The sequence below is a fragment of the Dendrobates tinctorius genome, unplaced genomic scaffold (genome assembly GCF_039654945.1).
Source record: "Dendrobates tinctorius isolate UK_male_01 unplaced genomic scaffold, ASM3965494v1 ptg000341l, whole genome shotgun sequence".
Classification (NCBI taxonomy): domain Eukaryota; kingdom Metazoa; phylum Chordata; class Amphibia; order Anura; family Dendrobatidae; genus Dendrobates; species Dendrobates tinctorius.
Window position 1 is genome coordinate 1,307,690 of NW_027362007.1, and position 8,462 is coordinate 1,316,151.

Sequence of the window (8,462 nt, forward strand, 5' to 3'; positions counted from 1 at the left end):
CATATGTGGGAGAAAACTACTGTATGGGCACACGTCGGGTCTCGGAAGGGAAGTAGTGACGTTTTGGAATGCAGACATTTGATGGAATGCTCTGCGGGTGTCATGTTGCCTTTGGAGAGCCCCTAATGTGCCTAAACAGTGGAAACCCCCCACAAATGACCCCATTTTGGAAACTAAACCCCCTAATGAACTTATCTAGATGTGTGGTGAGCACTTTGAACCCCCAAGGGCTTCACAGAAGTTTATAATGCCCGGGCGTGAAAATAAAAAAATCGTATTTTTTCCATAAACATGATCATTTAGTCCCCAATTTTTTTATTTTTCTAAGGGCAACAGGAGAAATAGGACCCCAAAAGTTGTTTTGCAATTTGTCCTGAGTAGGCTGATACCCCATATGTGGGGGTAAAACACTGTTTGGGCTCATGGCAGAGCTTGGAAGGGAAGGAGCACCATTTTACTTTTTCAACTCAGAATTGGCTGGAATTGAGATCAGACGCCATGTTGCGTTAGGAGAGCACCTGATGTGCCCAAACAGTGTAAACCCCCCAATTCTAACTCCAACCCTAACCCCAACACACCCCTCACCCTAATCTCAGGCCTAACCCTGGCCCTAACCCTAGCCCAGGCCCTAACCCTAACCCTAATGGGAAAATGGAAATAAATACATTTTCTTTTAATTTTATTATTTTTCCCTAACTAAGGGGGTGATAACGGGGGGTTTGATTTACTGTTTATGGCGGTTTTTATGTTTGGCGGCTGTCATACGCTAAAAGACGCTTTTTATTGTAAAAATAGTTTTTGCATCACCACATATTGAGAGCTATAATTTTTCCGTATTTTGACCCACCGAGTCATGTGAGGTCTTATTTTTTGCGGGACGAGTTGACGTTTTTATTGGTATCATGTTCGGGCAATTGACATTTTTTGATCGCATTTTATTCCGATTTTTGGGATGCAGAATGAACAAAAACAAGTGTTTTATGAATTTCTTTTGGGGGAGTGCATTTACACCGTTCCGCGTGAAGTAAAATTGATAAAGCAGTTTTATTCTTCGGGTCAGTACGGTTACAGCGATACCTCATTTATGTCTTTTTTATGTTTTGGCGCTTTTATGCAATAAAAACAATTTTATATAAAAAATTATTTTTGCATCGCTTTATTCTGCGAGCTATAACTTTTTTACTTTTTCTCTGATGATGCTGTGTGGCAGCTCGTTTTTTGCGGGACAAGATGACGTTTTCAGCGGTATCATGGATATTTATATGCGTCTTTTTGATGGCGCGTTATTGCACTTTTTGTTCGGCGGTAAGATAATAAATCATTATTTTTTGCTTCGTTTTTTATTTTTTAAGGGATTCGCTAAAGGGGTTAACTAATGGGACAGTTTTATAGGGCAGGTCGTTATGGACCAAAAAATCAATTTATTAGGGAATATTCTTTTTTTTTAATTTATTTAGCGATTTTTTAAAATTATTTTTACACTTTTTTTTTTTAACTTTATTAGGTTGTCCCAGGGAGGACATCACTGTCCTGTGACAGATCATTGATCTGTCACATCACAGATCACTGTGACAGATCAGCAATCTGTCACAGGCAGTGCAGAAGGTTTCCTCATGCCTGCGCTTTGCAGGCACTGAGGAGGCCAGCTCCCTGCAGGCCCCCGAGGGTCCCCGTCGCCATCTTGGATCCGGGGCAGCCCCCTCCCTGCTGATGCTTCCCTTTAACCCCCGGTACACCGCGATTGTGTTTGATCGCGGTGTGCAAGGGGTTAACGTGTCGGGGCGGTCCGTGACCGCCCCTGACACATAGTGCCGGGTGTCAGCTGTGATAATCAGCTGACACCTGGCCGCAATCAGCGGCACTCACCACGTGGGCACCGCTGATCGTGCTAGACGTACTATCCCATCCATGGGCATAGGGGCCCATGGATGGGATAGTACGTCTAATGGCAGAAAGGGGTTAAGGATATCCAGCCATTGGATCCCTCCATTCTCTTTCTGAATCCCTTAAAATCTGCCTTTCTGAAATCTAACCTTGACGTCTGAGTCTTCACAGGTCTTCCGCCTCTAGTTATCCAAAATTCTAAAATAGCATGGTCGCTACCTCCTAGGGTCCCAGCCACTTTTACCTCCTCAACCATTTCCTCCCTGTTTATAAGGATTAGATCCAAGGTAGCAGTTCCCCTTGTTTTCTCCCCTACCTTTTGGAAGATAAAGTTGTCAGCAAGAGAGGATAAGAATTTCCTTGACCTGTTAGTTTTGCCTGAGAGAGATTCCCAACAAATGTCTGGATAGTTGAAATCTCCCATGACAACTATGTAATATTTTTAGAGAACTTTCCTCTTTTCAGCTGCAACGGCCAAAACCCAGTGGTCGTTGAGCTCGCGGAGACTCTTCACTTATCCCAGAAGGCACTGGGAATATGCAAATGATCTCCTCAGGACTCTTCCCCTCTTCCCCTCAGGACTCTTCTTCTTTAAACACTTTAGGTTTGATTTGGGCGATTCCTCCGATCTCACATTTGGGAGAAAGGTGCTTGAGGCAGCTGTCCCTCCCTAGGCTCTTTACATCTCTGTAATTCTCTCGTGGTGCTGTTGTGGCGACTGAATAAATGCTTAGCTACTTACCAGTAGCGGCGTTTTTCAGGAGCACACGACAGCACCTTTCCATTCCCTCCCTTTCTTCGTTTCCTCACGTATGGATCAGCACCTTTTCCTCGGGAGTTAGACCTTAGGCACGGGTGTGAAGAGTATTTAATTGAATGTATATATATATATATATATTATATTATATAAGTTGCTACTAACCAGAGAGGTCCTCTCATGCTCCGAAATCCAACTGAAGCGAGGGAGAGGGATGCTCTTTTTGTGTCTGTAGGTTTCCTGTCCCCGAAGGGCAGATCCCCTCTCTCGTGGTGCTGTCGTGTGCTCCTGAAAATCACCGCTACCGGTAAGTAGCTAAGCATTTCCAAAAATGTGCGCTGTCCCTTTAAGAGACCAGAGGGAAGCGCGCCTAAGCGTCCTAAGCACTCTCCCTGAAGGCCTGCTGACTGCACACCAGGAAGTAGGCGACGGAGAAGCCACAACAGGATGCTGAGAGACAGACAGACCACGAGGATCCAAGCAGGGACCTCGCTGAGGTACAGGGGCAGCATGGAAAGCGGGACCATGTGAGGGAGCAGAATGGTGGGCACTCTACTGAATAAGGTAAGTGCCCCTGACTGGGGGCCTTTCCTCCCCTCCCCTTCCCTTAGGGTTAATGGAGCTGGCCCACCCATGTTGTTGTGTGGGGCGGGAATTTAATGTTATAGGGCCAATGTGGATCAGGAAGGGGTTAGCACAGCCCCTTCCTGTGTTTATATATTACTGGATTTGTTGCTGCCCTCCCTCTTTCCTCATGACACCGGATCCTGGAAGTGCTTGTGGCACGAGCACTGTCCGGCGGTATTATGGCAGACCCACTTATGGAGGCCCTAGAACGCATGACCATAAAAATCTACACTTTCACATACCTACGGCCTTTTAGGCCCGTGTGCAAATAACATGGAATAACTCAAACAAAAATAATTTTCAAAGTTTATTTGAAAATTGCAAAGTAAGGATGCATTCCCACTAGCGCTGGTGTCTGCCAGGAGGAGATCTGTAATGGATCTGACCTCCTGGTGATCCCCGGCATTCCAGCAGGCTTAGGCATTAAAAGTTGATAGCAAAGTTCTGTCAAGTATAGACGTCTCTTGTCCTTTCTGTTGGCATGGAATTCTGGATGAGTCTCACTATAAACAATATAGGTATTGAGGGCTGACACATCTAGCATATTATAAAAAAGAACTACAGGCCAACGTTTTGTCTGCCTCTTGCACGTATACTCTCCAATCATTTCGGCCATCTTGTCCACTCCTCCTTTGGTTTTATTATAATGCAAGATGATTTCGGGTTTCTGTTTCCTGTTATTGATGTCTATACTTCCATCATGGTGCATTGTACTCAGTAATATCACAGATTTTTCTTTCTTAGCTTTATAAGACACCATTGTCGCTTGATTGCAGAAACCAAATACACTATCATAAAGTTGTCGATGTTGATTGTGCTTCATGATTGGAGGAATTTCTCTGCAGTTTTGCTTCATTGTACCAACAAGTGTAAGTTGTTTCTGAAGCAAAAAATTGCCCAGTTCAAGATTGGTGAAGTAGTTGTCCATTGTTATATTTTTTCCAGAATAGAAAATTGGTTTCGCAAGTGTTTTTACTACATGAGAACATAGGTCTTTCTGGACTGGAGCGTCAACATCTTTGCCACAGTAAAACAGACCATTCATTCCATAATAGCTTGTAGAATCAGACATCCAGAAAATTTTAATACCATATTTAGCAGGTTTGCTGGGCATATACTGAATGAAATTGCAACGTCCCCTAAATGCAAGAAGTTGCTCATCCACTGTCATATTGTCACTAGAATGGTAATGCTTAGTACAGTTCTTGATAAAAAAGATTCCAGATGTAGCTAATGGGGGCTAATTTATCTATTTCCAACGTGACAGGATGAGTTCTCTTGTCATCAAAACGAAGGCTTCTCCGAATATCCTCAAATCTATTGACTGACATTGTAGCTTTGTAATGTGGATCTGAAAAAGGGTTCATAAAGAGTTCTCTGATAGGAACATCATATGATTTTGTACTCCCTGCCAGAAGAGTAAGGCCAATATAAGCATACAGTTCCTCTTTTGTTATATTTTTCCATGTTTTTTTTCTTCCTGAAGCGATACGTTTTCCTTCTAAGTTAGTACACGAAACTACCTCATCTACAATATCATCTGAAAAAAATTTACAGAACATATCTCTTTTGGACAAGAATTGTGGAATTCCTACAGTTCCTTGAGCAACTCTTACAATATTATGTGATGAGGTTCATCCAAGAACCTCAGCAATACTGTTCCAAAAAACATTAGTTTTGGATGTTCTATTTGTACGTTCTGCGGGATCCATTACTTCTTCATCATCTGAAGAATCACTGGACGATGAAGTAGAGACATTAGCTGGTGGCATGTACTCTTCATCAGACAAAGAAAGTTCACTGTCTTCATCACTATCAAAAATGATTGCTTCGATTTCTAGGTCAGTCAAACCCCTCGATGTAGACTGTGCCATTGTAACCTTAGAAGTCAGTAAACTAAAATGAAAAAAAAAAAAGATTACAATCAGGGTTGTACACTCTTTGTTAGTGTGTGTGCTAAGGGTAAAGTACAGACCCCTCCTCTCACCTTCAGCAGGTCACCACTTTCTTTTAAGTGCAGTAGAAGCTTTTGGATTTTTGGAACTCAGAAAGTTTATTTTTCAAGAAACAAGAAAGTTGACTCCTTCCTCCAAAGTTTCTTCAGCAAGTAGCACACAATGAACAGTGTTCAGGACCTATGATGATGTCAGAGACACATGACGTTGTGAGGGAGCCTCCTTCCCAAGATCCCATGACTATGTAGTCAGGCAGAATTCACAATCTTCATAGCAACAGCAGAGTCATAAAGACTGAGTCAAAGTCTTCCCCAGCAACAGTGAAGACAAAAAGACTTAGGATCACATGTAAACCTAGTACGGGCCTAAAAGGCCCCAGGTATGTGAATATGGGGTATTCACAAAAAAGAGTTGTTATACCGAAATGCCTGTAACTAGAGTTGAGCGATACCGTCCGATACTTCAAAGTATCGTATCGGATGGTATCGGCCGATCTTTAAAAAAAGTATCGGTATCGCCGATTCCGATACCGGAAGTCCCATTCAAGTCTATGGGACTTCCGGTATCGGAATAAGAAAAACCCTTTCCTGCCCTTGTACAGCCTCTCTGGGGTCTGTACGGGCCTTTCGGGGGGCTGTGCTGGCCTGCCAGGGGGTCTGTGCAGGCTCCGGTGGTCTGTGCCGGCCTGCCGGTGGTCTGTGCAGGCTCCGGGGGGCTGTGCCGGCCTGCCGGGGGGCTGTGCCGGCCTGCCGAGGGGCTGTGCAGGCTCCGGGGGTCTGTGCAGGCATCGTCCGATGGGACTACAAGTCCCATCGGGCGATGCCTGCTACCATGACAGTGATTGACACATTAGCCAATGATGGGACAGTAGTAGTCCCATCATCCGGCTAATGTGTTAAATGTTAAAAAAAAAAAAAAATACTACATGCATGCTACATACATACTACATGCTACATACATACTACATATATACTACATACATACTACATACATGCTACATGCATACTACATGCATGCTACATACATACTACATATATACTACATGCATGCTACATACATACTACATGCTACATACATACTACATACTACATACATACTACATACATGCTACATACATACTGCATGCTACATACATACTACATACATACTACATACATACTACATGCATGCTACATACATACTACATGCATGCTACATACATACTACATGCATGCTACATACATACTACATGCATGCTACATGCATGCTACATACATACTACATGCTACATACATACCACATACATACTACATACATACTACATACTACATATATACTACATGCATGCTACATACATACTACATGCTACATACATACTACATGCTACATACATACCACATACATACTACATACATACTACATACATACTACATGCTACATACATACTACATATATACTACATGCATGCTACATACATACTACATGCTACATACATACCACATACATACTACATACATACTACATACATACTACATGCTACATACATACTACATATATACTACATACATGCTACATACATACTACATGCTACATACATACCACATACATACTACATACATGCTACATATATACTACATGCATGCTACATACATACTACATATATACTACATGCATGCTACATACATACTACATGCTACATGCATGCTACATACATACTACATACATACTACATGCTACATACATACCACATATATACTACATACATACAATACATTCATACAATACATACATAGACATACAGTACATATAACATAGAGTAACATACTTACCAATACTTGTCACATTGTTCCCCGAAGCCATTGTCTTTTCCGGAATAAATATTAACATAACAAACCACAAAAATACTCACCCACGATCCGAAGCAGTCCACGAGTGTGTCCCACGACGATCTTGGGTAGAGAACTGCAGCATCAGCTGTTGCTGCCGTTCTCTACGGGCTGCAGGAATCCAATGACGGAAGGTAGGTATCCTTCCGCACTGTATTCCTCCGCCACTTAAAAAAAAAAAAAGTCCCTAGTCTCACTTTATGCCATTGCTGTGTGGGAAATTCCCACACAGCAATGGCATAAAGTGAGACTAGGGACTTTTTTTTTTTAAGTGGCGGAGGAATACAGTGCGGAAGGATACCTACCTTCCGTCATTGGATTCCTGCAGCCCGTAGAGAACGGCAGCATCATCTGATGCTGCAGTTCTCTACCCAAGATCGTCGTGGGACACACTCGTGGACTGCTTCGGATCGTGGGTGAGTATTTTTGTGGTTTGTTATGTTAATATTTATTCCGGAAAAGACAATGGCTTCGGGGAACAATGTGACAAGTATTGGTAAGTATGTTACTCTATGTTATATGTACTGTATGTCTATGTATGTATTGTATGAATGTATTGTATGTATGTAGTATATATGTGGTATGTATGTAGCATGTAGTATGTATGTAGTATGTATGTAGCATGCATGTAGCATGTAGTATGTATGTAGCATGCATGTAGTATATATGTAGTATGTATGTAGCATGCATGTAGTATATATGTAGCATGTATGTAGTATGTTTGTGGTATGTATGTAGCATGTAGTATGTATGTAGCATGTATGTAGTATATATGTAGTATGTATGTAGCATGTAGTATGTATGTAGTATGTATGTAGTATGTATGTGGTATGTATGTAGCATGTAGTATGTATGTAGCATGCATGTAGTATATATGTAGTATGTATGTAGCATGTAGTATGTATGTAGTATGTATGTGGTATGTATGTAGCATGTAGTATGTATGTAGCATGCATGTAGTATATATGTAGTATGTAGTATGTATGTAGTATGTATGTGGTATGTATGTAGCATGTAGTATGTATGTAGCATGCATGTAGCATGCATGTAGTATGTATGTAGCATGCATGTAGTATGTATGTAGTATGTATGTAGTATGTATGTAGCATGCAGTATGTATGTAGCATGTATGTAGTATGTAGTATATATGTAGTATGTATGTAGCATGTAGTATGTATGTAGCATGCATGTAGTATATATGTAGTATGTATGTAGCATGCATGTAGTATGTATGTAGTATGTATGTAGTATGTATGTAGCATGCAGTATGTATGTAGCATGTATGTAGTATATATGTAGTATGTATGTAGCATGCATGTAGTATGTATGTAGCATGTAGTATGTATGTAGCATGCATGTAGTATGTATGTAGCA